At 35.2% G+C, this 20,115-nt stretch overlaps 1 protein-coding gene across 1 annotated transcript in view; it reads left to right on the top strand.

The window, feature by feature from the left end:
- Window positions 1-492: 492 nt before the first annotated feature.
- unc80 (unc80, NALCN channel complex subunit) overlaps window positions 493-20,115 on the top strand; it is a gene marked incomplete in the record, with an annotated part of 366,946 nt that continues 347,323 nt past the window's right edge. The window contains 1 exon segment of the mRNA XM_081749034.1: window positions 493-671.

Below are 20,115 nucleotides of genomic sequence, written 5' to 3'. Positions count from 1 at the left end.
GTTGGTTTTGTCGTCCAACTCTTAAGCTGAATGTTGGGATGGTATTTTAATGAAAGTTTAAGCCTCTAGTTCCCCAGTAAGTGGAGAATTTGCATGATTAAGAACATATGAAAAGAAAGAAGACAGCGGTCCTTGTCTCTTCATAATAACGATAGTTCATAAATATAGATGTAATAATAGTATTTTACATAATGAAAGGTGTTTCTCATGTTAGAAGAACTTCGTGCAATTTTGCCTCCTGCTAATTGCATGAGTGTTTTCTTTTTATATTGTCATTTCTGTTTGGTCTCCAACACGTGACCTCACCCTTTTCTGTTTCGTACTAGGTCACGCCCTCTCCCCAGAAGGAAGAAAAAAATTGAAAACATTCTCTGGTCAAATGACAACCGATGATTACCGATACGCAACGAAGTTTGCCGAATCCTTCAGATACATTTTCAAGGAGAGAACTGGCAACTGGAAAGCTGGCTCGGTCCGGCAGAGTAGCGCGGGCTGGAGTAGTGAGCAAGTGCGCCGTTACATCATTGGCTGTGTCCGCCCGCACAGCCTACCTGGACCACATCCACATCTCAGCTGGAAGATCAATGAGATGAGGCGACGAAGCCATTGGCCGGAGTGACGAAAGCTCCTGGAATTATCTGGAGCTACAAAATTTGCATGGGTTAATGAAGGTAGGTCTACATAATAAAAACACGTTTACTTTTATTAGCTAATCTCTTCAGAGTCCTTAAGTGAAATATGCTTTCATTAGCGAGCGTTCCATACTCTCTCGAAATTGGGTTCCCCTTTTGGAATAATTTTGTAATTGAATTAGTGAAGTTACAAAAAATCCTACAACCTCCTATATTAATTTAGATTTATATGTTAGTATACATTCTTATTTGTGCAAGAGGAAAAGGACAAACATTTTTTGTGTTATCTATATATAAGCGCAATATAGTTTGAAATTTGCTACATTACCTTTAATATTTTGCTACAAATCTTACATAAGTTTTTTTAAATGAACAGAAACATATGTAAGGAGTAACTAGACTTTTATAACCTCGGTGGTCCAGAGGCATACTGCTTACCCTTGAAGTGTGTAGTTGTGAGTTCGATTCCAGGTCGTACTACACCATGTATGTTTATTAATAAATATCAACATTGTTTGCTTACTTTCTAAACCTATTTTTAGTTTATTTTTGTAAATATTACATCGTTAATTGTATTAAAACTTATAACTTACAAGGCACAATTGTTGAAGTGTAAGTAATCAAACTGTAACAAGTGTAAATTCGACACCTTTCTAGTTCGAATGTAGTAAACTATATTCTTTTTCAATTAAAAATTACAAAGAAATTTCTAAAAAAAAAAGTATGAACAAGCTATTTCCTGGTCATACCTTTGTCTTAGAACAAAATATAAAATTCTTTGTTTTATTATGACTCTCTTAGAGAAATTGAAGGCGCAAAATATCATAGCACAGTTTTTAATTATTTTTCACTAAAGCGCATTCTATATTTTCAAGTTAAAAAATAACTCTTATTATAATTATATTCCTAATTAGAAGAGTGTTCTGTTTTAAATTACATAATTTATTAAGTTACAGAAAGCCGAAACTAAATACTATATTTTTTTAAAATTTCTATTTCGTTTTCGTTAGAGTGCAATTGAGGAAAAAATAATAAAAAATGAACTTTACACTAAGGAACTGACTTTTTAAAATTTCGTCAACTTTGATTGTGTCATTTGAATAAATATAATTGTAACAACTGTAGTTGTTTCTTCGGAGCACTCAGCCCGCTGTACGCTATGGGTTAAAAGAAAATCGTGCTTAATTGGATGTTCTAGTCGTTTAACAGTTAGCAAAAGCACCTTTGGCGTGGGAGACCTGGGTTCAATTCCCGGCAAGAACTCATGTGATTCCACGTTAAGCTGTAGGTTCGTGTCTCATATAACCTCGCTGCTGAAAAGAACACTAAACTCCAAAGCTGATCCAATCAATTCAAATCTAACTGTTTATATTGAATTATCCTAATCCTAACTATATATAAAACTACATGAACTGACATTAACTAAAGGGGTACTTTCGGTTGGTGTGGAAAGTTGAAATTTGACATGATCGAAGCTTTTCGGGACTAACCGACAGGAAAATTGCCACAAGTGAATATTTTTAATTTTTAGGGAGTCTAAAGAGGAGATGAAAAATGTCCCCATATTATTTAAATGGGTCTCTTTTTGGACCTATAATCTCGTGTTTTAGGTACATGAATTAGAATAAAAACTTGAAATTCGGTATGCTTGTACGTTTTCGTTATCGTTACCTAAGTAAATCAGTAAAAATAAAAAAAATCCAACTTTAGAATGGTTTTATAGGGAACTGAAAAGTCTTTCCCATGTTATTTATATTGGATGTCTACACCCCAAAATGTTTAGGCACTCCCGGCAAGATTAAAATGATTAAGTTTAGTATAATTATAGACTTTCGGAACTAATCTACAGGAAAATTGCCAAAAGTGAATACTTTTAGTTTTTAAGGGGTCTAAAGGGGGGATGAAGAAATCCCCATGTTATTTAAAAAGGCGTTTTCCTTTGATACAAAATCTTATCTTTTGGATAGTTGAAATAGAAAAAGAAACTTGAAGTTCAGTAGAATTATAGGTTTAAGAGGGGCGAGACCGTAGGCCGAGCAAACGCATGGATGTGTGGGCGAAGGCCCCAGCTTGGCAAATTCAGGAAATATGAAGAGCAAAAGCACGAAATTCTTTGTTGATGCAAAGGCTGATACGTAAGAGATGCGAGGCCGTAGGCGGAGCAAACGTGATGGTCTGGGACGGAGCCCCCAGCTAGACAAAGGGTAGTCTTTTTTAAAGGTTACCAACCAATCATTTCACACTCTGTATCATTTTTATTCATTATTCATGAACTTCTTTATACACAACATTGTGTTGATTTAGGTCATTGCGTAAACAAATGGTAAGTATGCAGTTGTCGCACGCAGCAAACGATAGCTTAGCAACATCCAGTGGCGGATCTAGAAGGTAAAACAGAGGAGTCAGTCAGAATCCAGCCTGCGATAGGAGTATCATGTTTACCTTAAACTTTCAAAAATACATAAATAATAGCTAAAATTATTTTTTGTCATTCAGGCCCTAGGCCCTTTCTGCCCCGGACTAGATCCACCACTGGCGACATCTATTATCAGGATTGTTTATTATATGAAATTAGCAGTATCTCTTACTAAGAATCCTTTAAACGAAACTTTGCCATTGTATCATTCGACTGATTTTGTCATGCACACAGTGACATAATAAACGACATTGAGATAATTAATTATTTTGTTAAAAAGAAGAAAAAAGAAAATAAACATGAAAAAGAAAAGAAAAAAACACTCTCTGGTTTATCATTAATAGAAAGACATCACTTATTTAAAAAGAAAACAATGTTTTTCTCCTTGATTTTGTCCATATCTCAGTTAAAAGACCAATTGTTGCTTGCTGCTTTGCTTAAGAGTTTAACATATCTTTAGAGCACCAAACCTACGTGAAAAGTATACCTACAGTAACATGGTATTCGGATCACATGAGATCCTATCGGCAACACATTTGGCTTTCACGCACTAAAGGCGAGAATACTGTGGTATGCTTGCTTCTAAAACCCTGTTTTTCCAGCGTGTATGTAATGTTTCTATTCTTTATTTGATTTTCTATTTATTAAAAAAAAAATCTCACGCAAAGTATATGTCGTGAGTGATCTACAAAACTTATCTCATCTTGACAAACCTGGAATAGAAGTAGGTGTTGACTTGCTTAGTACAATGGACCGCGGTGCCTCAGTGGTAGAGCGTTCACCTCTGGTGCATGAGGTCCCTAGTTCGATCCCAGCTCGCGCCAAGTGAATTTTGTGGTGAACAAACAGCGTGTGCGTGGGTTTCCTCGGGGTTCTACCGTTTCCTTCCACTTTCTTCATTCTGCCATTTCATTCATTTTTCATAATCATCGTCTCCTTTAGCATATCCGGCATAAGCGTGGGACATAAAACTCAAAGATTTCACTTTTGCTTAATACATATGTATGTAAAATAGTATTTTCCTGAGCTGACCTTTGGTTTCCGATATCATCAAAATTGGAGTTTGGACTCTTGTCCACTTTTCGAAGAAAAATTACAGGTATCGTATGCAAAGCTGGACTCTAAATAGAGATGTTTTACTTGGGGCCGTGTAATGTGATGCTCACATTTGGGAATCTCTTATGGTGACAGATATTAAGCGAATTTCTTGAATCAATCCAACGTCCTAAGTATAGGGTACATTTTATCCGGTAATCTTCCATTCAACCTGGAAGTGGTAGAAATTACTCATTTGGGGTTTCAACCTTTAATAGACAATCGGCAACAAAATTGCCAGAGTGTTTTTCTCCGAATCGATTCATTGTTTTAACAATACACATAACTTGCATCTTTGTAATAAAACCGGAAGGGTTTGATATTTGTTTCTACTTCCGGTTTCAATAGTGATCCCCATAAGCAAAAAAGGTAAGAGATAGCGAGAAGCGATTGTTTTCAATCGATTCAGAGTCTCAATAATATATTATATCTCTTCATTAATCCTCTATTTAAACCGGAAGTGGTAGAAATTAACCATTTCCGGTTTAAAAGTTGGTTGTCGCAAAACGAAAATGTTAATAGAAAGTGACAAGGTGTTTTCTCACTATTTATTCAGTGTCTCAAATACAGATACCACATTCATTCCCGTAGCTCTACTAAATAAAGAAATAGTAGAAGTTTGCTACTACTTCCGGTATCAATATTTAATTCAATATACTTTGGAAGTCTGGCAAGTTCAAACTAGTTGAAACTCTAGTTTTTTTCATAATGTGTAACCAAACTTACTTCTTAAAACTTGACCTAGAAGGGAAGAAATGTTCACTAAATGGTCATTCGAGTTCTTCGAATTTAATGCGAGACTTTGAATTCAGAGGAATACTATATGAAAGACGGAGAAGGAGAAACGCAATTCCTATTAACTAATCTTTGCTAAAATCAAAGATCAGCTAATTTTCCCCCCGCAATTGTGAAACCCATTACTAATATAGTATGTTCATGTTCGGCTCTTTAAGAGAGAAAGTACATCGGTAAAAGTTAAACTTCTACTTTTTCAAACTAAGGGAAGAAAATTTACCTACTGTCCTAATACTTGTATACAAGAAAAAGATACAGAGGTTGATTCAGTTATATTGAGCCAAATTTGAATGTCCTTCTTATTTTCTAAATGCTGTATTTCCGCCACTAGTTCTGTTCGATCTGCAGGCCACGTTTACTGACTATTGCTCGACATCGAAGTTTCCATTGCAGGATGCTTCGTTGCAGCTGGAACATGGGTGTTTCATCCCACTCCTCTTTCCAGGCTTTCCACTGCCCGGGGACGATGCGCACTCGACAATAGACTGAAATAGTGATGTCGTCATTTCCTTCCCGTTACCATGGTGATCGCCATGTTTTTTTTCTATACAAACGCGTGAAGCTAATGGAGCTAAAGAGCTTATTTCTTAAAGCTCCACATCCCTAAGTAATAAGGTAGAAATCGAATAGTTAATGTAAGCACAATTATTATGTAATCCACCATAGGAAGCAATTATACGCAATATAAACTCCCTAACGTGTAGATTGATAAACTGTCGGCACAGAGAAAGCTGTAAAAATATATGATATTTTTAAAAAGAAGAAAGTCTTTTAGAATAATGTTAATTATATTGGGGCATTTACACCTCTAATGTCTACTGTTTATGATGGGAGTGCACAATATTATTTCTAAGTATACATTACAAAAGAAAGAAAAGGCTAGCATTTAGAAATATTCAATCCAGACCATCAGTGGATATAGGTAACATCTTTTCTTATATTCTCTATCATTTTAAAAAAAAAAAAAAAAGCATTTAGAAAACGTACAATAATTACACAACCAATTATGAATGGTTCAGTATATATTTTAAACAACTGTTAAACAATAATCCTCTTCAAATTTGAAATAGCATATCATACTCATATTACTGAATCAAAATTTCCAGAATTATTTAAAGTTAATATCTGATTATGAACAGGGTGAGTACACTTTAAGGTTTAATTTAACCTGAAAATATAGAAATTCTCAAAATATACATCAGAGGGAAAATTTCACAAGACATGTGAACTCGATAATTTCAGTGTCAATGCTTGTCATGCACGTAACATTATTTAACACATTTCTTTTCTAATTACCTTTTCTAGCCTTTTTTTTTTCAGTTTCAATCATTAGAAATATTAAAAAAAAACATAAATATTTCTTCCACTCTAATGTTTACAGTTCCGAAAAAATTCATCACTGTTTTCGTTTTGCACATAGGTTCTTTAGGTATTTGGGCTACTTGTTGTTTAGAAAATAAAATGGCGATCACCATGGCAACGAGAAGGATGTGATGTCACACTATTTCAGTCTATAGGACAATCGCCGCTTGAGGATTCCGAAAGCACAATAATCCTTTGAGCTGGCATCTGGACTCTACAGGGATGTCGAAGGAAGTTTCAACAATTTCAGTTTCTTTTTCCATAGGGCGATAGAATTCCAACGATGTTTTCGCCATGTGACTTGATTTCTTGACTTGGTGAATTTCAACCTGGTTCATGTTTTTTTCCGTACAATGCTTTTATTTTATGATTGTACATTTCAATCAGGACATGAGTTTGGTGGTACGCAGCATTGATTTTGACGTTTTGTGTCACCTTTCTGAGACACCAGCCACAATCGTAAGCCTTTTGAGGAAACTCTCTCTGTATGTAATGGCATGCACTTTACCATAGTCTGTGACCAAAACTTCTACCGCTCACTTACGAAATGACATTCATACAGGCTCCTACAGTTCATTTTTCGCTCAGCCACATGACACGGTTTCAGGGCGTGCACATTGCTCTTGTGAACGACTGTGAGGCGTAAATCTCTGTGAATGGTGCGGTTGATTGTCGTCTGCGATGTGCAGCGTTTGCTGGTCATTGCACGCTGGACGGGGGAATTTACGGAGGTCATCATACGAGGAATCACATGCAATAGCGGCGGGATTCTCTTCACAGTAGGCCGGTTTCTAGCTGGTCTCGTCGGTGTTGTGTACCCAGGATTATGTGTCGCATATTTCCGTATAATACGATTTACAGTAGCACGACCTACACACAAATTACGCACTTAACATATTTCTACGATGCGCGAGGCGTGAATTTAGCATCGGAAAGGGCCACAATGGACCCTTCCCAGAATCTATTTTGTTTCAACAGCATCATTTTACGCTCGACCATATAGCTCTTCTACATGACTAATGAGATATTGTTGCTTGCGCCGTAGCAATTCACGGCGATGAGTTGCGCATGTGTGGTACAATAGCACATTGAATTCGGCTCAATATAACTGAATCAACCTCTATATTAGGTAAGTTTTCTAGCCTTAGTCAGTAATGGTAAAATTTTTTTACTGGTGTCTTCTCCCTCAAGAGCGAATTTTTAATTCAGATCAAATAATTTAAGAAGTGTTACTAACGTATTTTTTATTTTCTAAATATTAATGGATTGAACGCAGCAAACATTGATATTTTGAAACCTCATCTTGACCTGAACACCTATTCATATAGCTTATTTTACAACCACAATACAACCCGAGCCCGAGTCCTAAATTTGTCTTATTATTGGATCAAAAGATCCTATATATTACAGGCAAAAATTTTCTTGTACGCCTTATATTTTGAGAACTACATATAGTGTAGCCAAACCCGAAGTATCACTTTACTTAGTATGATGTACTTATTCTGTGTATATATATATATATATATATATATATATATATATATATATATATATATATATATATATATGAAAACTCGATTTAAGGACCTTTCGAAAATGTGGCCTCTGATCCAAAAAATCGATATATTTCATTCAAACATTTACTTGTACGGCTCATATTTTGAGAACTACATATAGTGTAGCCAAATCAAAACTAACAATTTACTCAGTATGATGTGCTTATTCCGCAAAAATACGAAAACTCGATTTAGAGTCCGTTAAAAACTTTTGTGGTTTCTGATTCAGAAAAATCGATATATTTCATTCAATCAAACAATTTCTTGTACGCCCCATATTTTGAGAGCTACATAATGTAGCCAAACCAAAACTATCACTTAACTCAGTATGATGTGTTTATTCTATAAAAAGTACGAATGCTCGATTTAGGGGCCGTTCCAAACTTTTGTGGCCCCTGATAAAAAAACAAATATTATTGGCTAAGATGGGAATCTTTTGATGCATTTTTTTTTGGATCATTCCTAAAATATCTTGACCAAGATTGCAATCTTTTGATCCATTTTTGGATCATTCCTAAAATTCTCGTTTTACTTAATCCATAGAAAGCTTATCTAAAGACAACTTTTACGTATCTAAAGTAATCCTAAGCCGCTTAACTGATATAGTTAAATTTCAGTTTTGCCTTTCAGCTATTTGATCATGTAACAGTATGAATTATTATTACTGAATTAAAGAATCACTGCTATTATTATATTATATTCTTGCTCAAGAGCTGCTTGCAGCATTAAAATGAAGATTTATAATAAAATAATAATAATAATAATAATAATAATAATAATAATAATAATAATAATAATAATAATAATAATAATAATAATAATAATAAATACGTACATATCCTTTTTCCCATAGGCAACCAGCATTTCATTGCTACTGTGCGGGTTGCATAGAAGCTACAGAATATTAGAATTTAAACGAATCGTTAAAATGAATTTTACGTGTATTAAAGTATTGACTTCATTAACGAAACTTGGCCGAGATAATCGCTCTAGCTTTCCATTGAAAAAAAAAAAACATTCGAAAATTTGCGTCTGTGCAAGAGTTATCATGTTGACTAACGAATAAACGTAAATCACCGTAACCCAGTAAAATGTTAACCTATTGACTCCATTAACGAACTCAGATGAGGTGGGTATTATTATTCCTGAAAAAAACATTCAAAAGTTCTCATTCTTTCAAAAGTTACTGTGCGGAGTAACGGACGAAAATACGGGTACTAATATTACAATATTATAAGTACCACTTCCGTAATCCTAATAATAATATAAATAGTAGAATTTGAATCGTTGTATTATCACACTAGTATTTTTCCAATTGTTACAGTCTGTGTTAAAGGACAGACAGGCATAGATTTGAATATGAGCGTTATCTTGTTAAATACGCTACAACAGCGGTTTTCAACCTTTCCTATATTGCGACCCCTTGTTAATACTTTTTTAACAGTATGCCCATATTCAGATAAGACTATTACTGAACAATTACTCTTATATTTAATGCTCTCCTTAAGAAAAATAATATCTAAATCAGTTTAAAAAAACGTTGAAGTATTCTGATAATTGATACGTTAACCTGTTTCCATTTCGATTGTATCAAAACTTAATTAACCATTTGAAGCTTTTAAGCTAATCCTAATTATTAACATTATTTATATCAGTGGTTCTGTACCTGGGAGACATGAAGAGCGAGTAAGCGGGTGCAAGCTATTCACAGAATTAAACTGTGAAATTATAAGTAAAACACCACTTGTAATGTAGCTTTAGCGAACTTCACAGACGCTACATTTGTGACATAAGGTTACCTCCTGTTTCGCAGGATGTGTTATCCGTGTACAGCATTGCCAAGTGTACCCATTCCTGTTCTAAAGAAGTGCTCTAGTGGCTAAATGACTACGAGTATTTCACCTCGATTTTCTCTTGATTCTCAAAATCGTATGAAGAGTTTTGGTTTCAACTTGATGTTAGAAATATTTAGCGTAAAAAGGAAAACAACAACATAAATCTAAGAGGTACGACTCGCAATAGAGCCTTATCACGAAAGTCCAACCGCGATATACTGCAACGAGAACAATATACACACATATATATGAACGAAAAAGAATCATTTTTATTGAAATATAATACCATGAACCTTAATAAATGTAGTTTGCAGTTACGATTCTTAATACCACCTTGTCTTCATTGGATTATAATTTTAACTATCTAAATGCATGCAATGAACCTAAACCTGATTTTGAGAACCCGAATACGACCGTTTAAACATTTCCACAATCTTCTTCGCAAAGTTAAATTGACGGATCATTCTCGGGCTGTTCTTGCTTCAAAAGTAGAATTAATCTGTACATATTGGGATGACTTTTTGTTGACTTCCTACTAAACTTGGAATACCAAGCCTCACCATTGTTCATGGTTCTTGTGCTGTTGTTATCAAACTGATTCCATATTGCCCTGAAACATTAATAAAATATAATTAGTACAACGCAAGGCATTAATTAACAATTCAATAAAAAAGTAAACTTTCAAATATTGCTGTGCTTACGGGTGGAAGGTTGTGTTCAATTCTTCAACATAGATGTCCACAAGTAGTCTAGAAAAACTTGTGCTTCCGGGATGTTGTGTGCACCGTTTTATATGTAGAAATGCATGAGACATGTATTAAGGAAAAAGCGAAAGTGCAGTTGCTCATTTCCTCACGTCCTTATCAGCCTTGTAGAGTTAATCCAACTAATATATTGTACCTTTCTCAACATAGATTGGGTAAAATGAAAGAAAGTCAGTCGTTTCTTGTTGCTTGTTAAAGTCAGTCATAAATTATTGCACTCGAAATTGGAACCAAGAATCTTCTGGTTTTTTCTTGATTTACTGAAGCATTCATGTGTACAACAGATTTTTTGCTTTTCAATAAGCAGATCAGAAGTGGAAAGGATTGCCCCAAGTACTTCCCGTGCAACGTGTGCTGGTATACTAGCCATCTTTACTTTCCCAATAATTTATGAAATAATTTGTTTGTTACTTGTAATTTGTATATGTGTGATTACAGTATTACGATGAAATCAATTTCTCAACATGTAATACAAATATCATCGTACTGCCGGTGCAGTACAGGTTTTCCACAAACCTATGTGAACAATAAATTCTCTCGTTCTGCAAAACAGGAGTACACGCATTGGTCTATTTTTCCGTTCTTCGAAACATGGCAACACAGCGTGAAAAATTAGTTTGAACCCCTTTCTGCGAAACAGTATTCTGCGTAACAGGAACACATGGTAACATTTTCTTTTGGTCATAACTAAGAGAGACGGGGAGCGTGAAGTATGCAGGGTTTACGAAGGGAGACACTTGCTAAACAAAGTTGGAAACCTCTGGTTTTATAATTACTGGAAACGAAGGTTAAAGTATCTTTATCGAAATTACTAATATTTTCTGCATAACGTTCTATTGAGTACTCCGAGGGGTATTTCAACAAGAAGTTTTGCTTCTCAAGGTCCCCATAATGTATTGGTTAGCGTGCGTCTTCCGGACTCGATTCTCAGTGGAAGAGTTTTGAAATTTGACTGCATCAGATGTTTGTACTGCACCTTAAATTGTAGGTCCATGTCTCATATAGCCTCGGTGCTCAAAAGGGACGCTCGACTTCAACAGACAGCAACGACAAAATTTTGTAGTCAGGCCCGCAGTCAGTCCGATTTCATAAAAGAGGTAAAAGTGATTACTGATCGGACAATAACAAAGATACCAAAGACTTGTAATTGTTTTTATGGAATCTGTATCAAAGTTGAAGTTCCTGTTACAAAAAATATACTATACTGACAAGTATTATAGTACAGAAACCTAAGACTACGAAGGTTCATCATTAACATATATATACTTAAATAAAAGGTACGTGTCATCGCACTAAACTTTTTCGCTCCAAATCCTTAAACTAAATCATGTTGTGTTGTAGTTATTAACGAAATATTTTCTTGTTAAATAAGAAAAAATTTGGTGTATTTTCGGAAAACTTCATCGAAAGAAAATTCTACCCTGAAAGCCAAGAAATTGGTGAAATATTTATTTCTGAAAAATGAAAACCGCATGAGTTGTATTTGAGAAAATCGTTCGAAAAAAGCTCACTCCAAGAATAAATTGCCCTTTGTACTTTTTTTAGTACAAATTAGTTATGCCATATCGTCGTGTTATTACTGAAATATTCATTTGTTGAATGTGAACAAAAATCGCCCTAATCGTTTTTGGGAAAGTTGTTTGAAAAGAAACTCGTCTACAAAAGTGAACTATCCTTTGTGATTTTTTCGTAAGGAATTATTTACACTATACTATACAATTATTAATAAAATATTTTTATGCAATATTAACAAAGACTTGAGTCGTTTTTTAAACAAAATATCCGAAAAGCTCACCCCAAACATAAATTACTACTCATACATTTTTTAGGTAAGTGAGTTAAGTCATACTGTCAGATTAATAGAGTATTTTTTATGAAGTATGAAGAAAATCGCTTGAGTCGTTCTCGAGAAAATCGTACCAAAGACAACTCATCCCCAAAATAAACTACCACTTCTCGAGTTTTCCCATAGACTTACACCACATGATGGGGTTATTTTTGTAAATTTGATTTATGAAATATAAACAAAATCGTTAGAGATGTTTTTGAAAAAGTGTATATTTTTATATTATTATTTTTATATTAATATATTTTATATTATATATTTTATAAGTAAACTAGCCTTACTTTTAGTTTAGGGGTAAAAATAAAATTTCAAAACCAGCACCTAGAGGATCGCATAAAAACCTTAAGTTTATAAGGGTCCCGGTCTTAAGAGCCTGATTCAAAAGGCCTGCGATCAAAAGGGTCTCAAGTTAAAACGTCCCCGCGACAAAAGGGCCCTGGGCAAAAGATCGCCGCGACAAATAGGTTTGACTTCAAAAAAGTCTGACATATTCTTACGCTTCTGCATTCGGCTGCAATTTCACGGGCCCGCATCTGAATTTCAGATAATTGTAGCACCAAATTGTCCTTGAAAGCGTTTATAAAAGCTTGCTTGAACTGGTGTAAGTCATTTGAGCAAACTCGGGCTTTCTTTCTATGCCAGCAAACCAATTTTCAGCGGGGCCACGGAGTAGGCTCTCCAGCACCAATTTTCGTCTCATACCATCACATGAATTTATGCTAGCGATGCTCTCCTATCGTCTGGTGTACGTGTTCACATCGTCACTCAACCGGGCGTAAAAAAAACTCCGGTTAAACAATCGTGCCGTGCATGGGCGGAGGTGGATCGTTTCCTCCTGTAGCCATACTGCTAGAACTAGAACCACCAACAGTTAATTCTGAAGAATCGGGAGAAATATCCTTTAAAAAATTCTCAAAATTCTAGCTTCTTTTAAATTGTTCTAAATAATTACGTGTGAATTTAGTCGATTTAGGAAAGGAACAGGCCACGGGATCGAAATAGACAGTATCACTTAAGTTAAAAATATCCTCTAAAGGTATCAAAAATTCGTCCGCTAATCTACGCAACATATAATACAACTAATAAAACCATTGGGTACAAGTCACAAGTCAAGACCTTAAATATGTCACACCTACACTAAAAACTAAATGCAAGACATAAAACATACACAAGAGGTATTGGGGCTCCATCACTCTCCGAAAAGGAGAGAGAAAGAAAGGTAATTATAGGATAGCATAGGGAAGGTTGCTCACAAATAAAAAAAAACAAAAGAGAAGAAAACTAGTTTCGTAGAGGGTTGGTGGCAAAGAAGTGGGGGTGATTCTAAAAAGCTTAAAAAAGAAAGAGGAAACGGTTTAGAAATTTGAAAGAAAACCAGTATCGATCACCATCTTACGCTGATCAGAGAAAAATCAGCATCTCCATCATCTTACGCTTCTGCATTCGATTGGAATGCTTTCGTCGTCGTTTTGAAGAAAGAAAAGAAAAGATAATCGTTAATTTGGGAAATATAGCTCATTGGTAGAATTGAGAGATATCTGAGAAGACGACGAGCGTTTTGATTTGTAGGGCACGCAATTTGTATTAAATAAGAACAAATATTTAAAAAAAAAGTCGAGGGTTTTGGTTTGGGGAGTAAGAAAAAGAAGATTGCTAGGGGGTTTAGGATTTTGGATATGTGTTCCGTACCTCAGCTCCTGGACGTCGACTGCTCGTCTCCATGTCTTAGCCCCTGTACCAAATTGGCGTGAAAGTTGGAATAAATTTCTCCTGCTTTTGCTCACACTCGCTTCTTGTGCACTTCTCCGCTCCTCGTGTTTTTCTCCCATCTTCTCGTACACCTCTTTCACGCTTCTCGTGCACTACCTCACGCTTCTCGTGTATTTCTTGCGCTCCTCGTGTTCTTCTCCATCTTCCGGGTCCTGGGACATTTTTATACCATCCAAAGAAGAAAGTTGACCGTCGAAAATACGGAAAACATCAAAAACACGCACTTGTAAGGATAAGGAAAATGCAAGTTAAATGGAATTCTCGACTTATTTAATTATTTGTCATCAGTTACAGAATAATTCGGTTACATAAGGTTACACAAGTTACATAAAATTACAAAGAATGAAGAATGAGGAATCGTCTGCAAAAGAGAATTTTGAAATGTTTGCTGTCTTATTATTCCAGGTTATGACTGTTTTTCATCATCCACAGAAAATAAAAATAAAAAATAAAAATAAAAATAAAACATAAAATCGTTATTAAATCTTGAATTGTCTTTATACTGAATACTAATAATATGAGGGAAATCCAATATCTCTACAATATAGCCTGAAAAGCTTAAAAAGTATAAAAGTTCTTACTAGATGAAAAATATTCTGTGGACAGCATCTAATTTATTTGTGTTGAAAGAATATACATGTGGTTCTGTATAGATGACTAGTCAAAAGACTGTTACAACAGACTAGTAATAACGATACGCGTGGATGGAGGAAAAGTAAATGTTGCAGATGGGCATTGATGCGAAAATTACATTAAGTGATTGTATGGACATCATGTCAGTCTTCTTGGATTCCACCATATTGGATATCACACTTTTAAATGGAAAGAAGCATGTTTCACATATCAATTTAGGCTTGAATCTTCCTACAAATGAGAATGTGAATTATTTTTATCTATCTTCATTTGTTTACGAGATATTGAGTACTACGTTTGACATTTCTATCTGTAGGCAAAAGTATCTGAATAGGCAATAAATAACGAGACACGTGGAAGGAGGAGAGAAAAAGTTTGCAAGTGTATTGGTGCGAGAACTGTATTAAGTAAGGGTGTGAACATCATGGCAGCCATTTTGGGTTCTGCCACATTGGATATCACACAATATTCTTTATGTGGAAAGTATGTGTGTAACACATCAATATTGGCTAGGATCTTTTCTGAAACGAGAATCTGAACTCACTTTTCACCTATCACTAATTCTTTACGAGATAGAGTAAAATATCTGAAAGAAGATTTATTATATTTCTGTAGGTAACTGTAGACTGCATATTTTCAAAGAGCATGAACAAGAAAATATGACATTTACTTACACTTTGTCGATTGTCTGGCAATAGGCCACCCAGACATAAAAATTGGAAAGTGCATGTTGTAGCGTATTACGACGAAATCTTGTTTCTTTCACAATGCGATGCCGTAAGTCATTCGAGGTGTATTGTTAGGTGTGATAAACATTGTCATTAATGTATCCTTATAGAAAGTAATCCAAGAGTGATAGATCGAAAATTCTTTCAGGTCATTCGATCCCGTCTTCCAATCCGTCATTATGAAAAGAATTTATCTTTTATGTAGCCACTGTCAAAAATTCACTGCATAGTGTGGCGGGGCTCCGTAATGTTGGAGCGAAACGAGACCAAAATATTATGTGCAGACTTGATGGCAGGAATAATCTGTTTACGAAGCACTCCAAATACTTCTCACTTGTCAGACTGTTATCAGTTAAAAAGTGATCAATGATGATGTTTCCTATCATCCTACCCAAACATTCAGTTTCTATGGATAGTGGGTATGATTTTCAATCATCAAATGCATTTCTTAACGGTCCAATAGCGTAAGATGTTCTACCATCAAATGCGGTTTATGTCAGTTCACCTGCCCGTTCAATGTAATTGTCGTTTCATCAGAGAATACAATGTCATTTACGTTAATACTGGGGTCAAGGATATTTTGCATCATTACTTCGCAAAATTCATTGCGGTGACCAAAATTATCTGCCGCCAGCTCATGTAGTAAACGCGCTTTGTAAGATTTAAAATTACTGCACACTAGAATTCGTTGGACTGAACCCTGAGATATCATCATCGTGTTGGCAACGCTAGTCAATGTTGGCTGAGTTTTCACAAAAGATTGTAACACATCCGCAAAAACTGCCTCATTGCTACAGTATTTCGGCTTCCTGGTAACACATGGTCTTTATAACTTCCACTTTCTGCAAAATGTCGAATGGTTCTTTCGACGGTTGACTTCGAAATTGGGTTACACTCAAGGAAAGTAGCTTTAAATTACTATCAAATCTCGATATAGAATCGCTTGCGATCTCTTTAGCCATACATCATTCGTAACATAGCATTTTCTCGTTCATTTTGTTCTATTCTGACCACTGACACGGACACAATTTTCCTTCCTTCTGCGCAACACTCACCAACATTAACAGCTACATGCAAAACGTTTGCAAGTAATATAACAAGTGCAACTGACTGTTCTATTCTAAAGTTACCTAAATTGCAGTCGTTATGAGCTAGTTAATCTAAAACTTCTGACCCATGAACAGCAACGAATTCTGATTGCACTTTTCTTTATTTGGATCCTTCCTTAAACGTACGCAGAGGTTCAGATGACCACGAAGGCTCGTTTACATTAATACTTCAATAACTGCTTATTGAATTACTCACTAATCACATATGTTAAGTGCTCAACATCACATACCGTATGTTCGCAACGCTGTACAATTAAAATCACCTTAATTCTCAGACCTAGTTCACACAGCATAAACCATAGCAACTCCTAATCTTAGGATCTGTGGCAACGTTCTCAAACGGTTTCCTCGTAATTATAACTACCACTTCCAACACTGGCTTTCAGCCTCTACCAGCTAGCACATGTGTCGTAAAATACAGTGTCTCACATTAATATTGGAGTTCTTGGAATTGTTATTGAAAATGTATATATATATATAAACACGTCTGTGTGTGTGAATTTATTAAATACGCATTTGCGACACTTATAAAAATGATTTAATGAATATAAGCTTTAAGATAAAATATTAAGACAATATATACCAAATTAAATTTGCACGTACCACTTTGTGTTTACCTTATTACATTAAGATTCGGACATCATGATACCAACTACTATAAAATGTCCTCAAAAGTTATTTTCTCCCTCCAAATTAATACAGTTAGTATTGAATAGCAAACACATGACAGCTTATAACTTCCGTTAAGAGTTTCGGCGTGCTCGTTACAATTTTCCTGGTTTAGCGTGGAGAAATATTGTTCCATGATATTCGTAATGCTTTTTTTTTTTTTTTTTTCAAACCTTCTTTCACCGTAACTCGTACATATTGACCTTACGTTGTAATTCGTTGCAAAATCTCAATGAAGTTAAAGTTGGTATTTTGAGTGGGGTTTCGCGCACTTTTAGTCAATGTAAAACAATCATTTCCTTACAACATACACTTTATGTTTGGAATCCACGTCTTGATAATATTAGAAGTCCTCCTCATTCTCAATTTTCCGCACTTTGGTGGAGGTTTGTTTTAAGAACGTTAAGTTATATTTATTTCGTTATAATCTTTCCAACACACACTAAAGCTCCAACATCTGATGAGCATATATTATTTAAACAATTACACTTCTTCTCCGCGTTTTACAGTAGGCTGGAAGTTACTGATATTTAGCTCTATTTACTTGTCGAAAAAATATTATTACACCATCATATTCATGCAAGTTTAGTTTAGATTCATCGGTTTCACAACATATGTATATTCTCATCAATTTTTGTGCTTTTACGCGGGGCCATTTTGACTCGGGCCTTTCTGTTCTCGTCCTTTTGTTAGCCTACCCCCCCCCCCCCGCCGCTGATATAAAATTGGTTCGGATTCCTCGTTGGGCTGTAGAACCACTCCCCATATAGCATCAATGCTGAGAAGGACGTCCAACTACAAACCAACTAATTAATCGATCTTCCCCAACGGTTTGTTTAGACGCCTAAATTCATATCAGGGGCGGATCCAGGACCGACTTCTGGGGGTCGGTGGGTTGTCATACTGCCACTTTTAATATTTATTTATATATATAAAATAAGAAAGTTTCCTCTTCTGGGGGGGGGCGATCGCCCCGATCGCCCCCCTGGATTCGCCCCTGATTCATATCGATAATAATTTCAATAGTATTATTATTATTATTATTATTATTATTATTATTAGTAGTAGTAGTAGTAGTAGTAGTAGTAGTAGTAGTAGTAGTAGTAGTAGTAGTACTACTACTACTACTACTACTACTAATAATAATAATAATAATAATAATAATAATAATAATAATATTTAAGCATGTATTATTTTGCATAAATCTTATATAATGTACCCACACATCACTATTTTTTGAGAATAATTGATAATGCATGATTTCGAAACGTTACGCATTCTCTAACTTTTAAAATAAAGATTGGTAGTCTCTTGATTCCAAGGTAGATAAGTCATTTCTGAATGAATACTTCTTTCAAAACAATTTTAAAAATTAGACTACTTTTTTCGAGACATTAGAAACAAGACAACGCATTTCACGAGCCTTCTTACGTCTCGTCCCGAATTCTAGAAATCATACGTCGTCTTGCATTTGAGATGAAATCTTGTCTCGCACAAATTCCTAGAAACAGAGTTTCTATCCAATGACATCATTAGAATGAGGGAAGAAGGAATTACCTCCGAAGGAAAGAATTTATCCAGAGGCCCACGAATATCTTCAATTCATCGAAGAAAGTTATTTACTGTTTTCTACATTCCTTAAAGTTATTGGATATCTGTCCAGCGTTAACAATTTAGTTTCAAACAAATGAATTAGATACAATAAACGCCCTTTATACTTCCTGGTACTTGTTTGTTGTTCAACAAAAAGAACCTATTCTCTTATTTATACTTGTGAAAAATCAAAACGTGGTAATGAAGCATCGAATGCTGTGCGCTCATGATATACTAGCAGGGGCGCCGTAAGAAAATTTTCTAGGGTGTCTATCTCCATGGTTACTATGTTTCGTCTGGTATTTCTGGTATTTAATATACATGGTTTACTATATTAAGTATACATTTTCGTGAGCCAGGGGGAGGGTCCTCCTTCGGACGCCAATGTATACGAGTATTTCATATACCATTTCACACTTTCTTTTCTATTTGCGCTAGTGAATTGCAACCGACCTAGGAACGGACAGAAATGGAAGTGTGAAGTATGCAGGGTTTACGAATGGGGAGGCAGGTAAATAATGTTAGGAACCACTGAACCACTGGTTTCAGAATCAATGTTTAGAAATGTAAGATTGCAATATCTGCCTTTCATTGTAAACAACTTATATTTGAAAAGACAAAAAATCAGTAAAAAAAGGAACAGAAAACCTCTTAGATTACTTTTTATTTCTTTTATAAAAGCAAACACTTTCATGCAAACTTGAAAGTAGTGTTTTGTCATTTGTTTTGCCTGATGTTATCGTTCATCACGTTTGTCTTCTGTCATGGCGCCTGGCTTTGATATGAGCTCGGAAAAATAAAGTTTTGTTTTTCCCTCTCTTTCGGAAGTTGTCAATTCTTTTTTTCCTCATGTACGTACATTTCCATTTCTCTCGAGTCGATAGCTTGCCCTTAGAACGTGGAAAAATAATACAGTTTGTTGCTATGGCAACGACAGACGATATAGGAGGCGCCAAGAGTTCCAAAATGGATGCTACGAACGACTGCGATGATTACCCCGCCAGACAACAGATGGCCCCAGGAGAAAAAAGATAGAAAAAGAAAGAGAGAAACGCTTTTCAACATTTGATAACGCAGAAAATTATCAGGCTCTACGTCAGTTGAAACTAATTTCACCATATGTTCAAGGCTGGACATATGAGCCTCTTCAGATATGTTTTGATTATTTAACAATCTCTTCTCAAATCATAAACTCTTGAAGCATTCTTTTCCTTCTCTTTATTATTATTTCGTCTTTTTAACTATTACTTTGTCTTTCTTCTTTCGTTTTTGTTCCCACGCGTTCCTAAAATCAGATCAGAAAGAAAAAAGC

Source organism: Thermobia domestica, chromosome 2 (assembly GCF_964235325.1).
Source record: "Thermobia domestica chromosome 2, izTheDome1.hap1.1, whole genome shotgun sequence".
Taxonomy (NCBI): domain Eukaryota; kingdom Metazoa; phylum Arthropoda; class Insecta; order Zygentoma; family Lepismatidae; genus Thermobia; species Thermobia domestica.
This window is presented reverse-complemented; position numbering and strand designations above follow the sequence as displayed.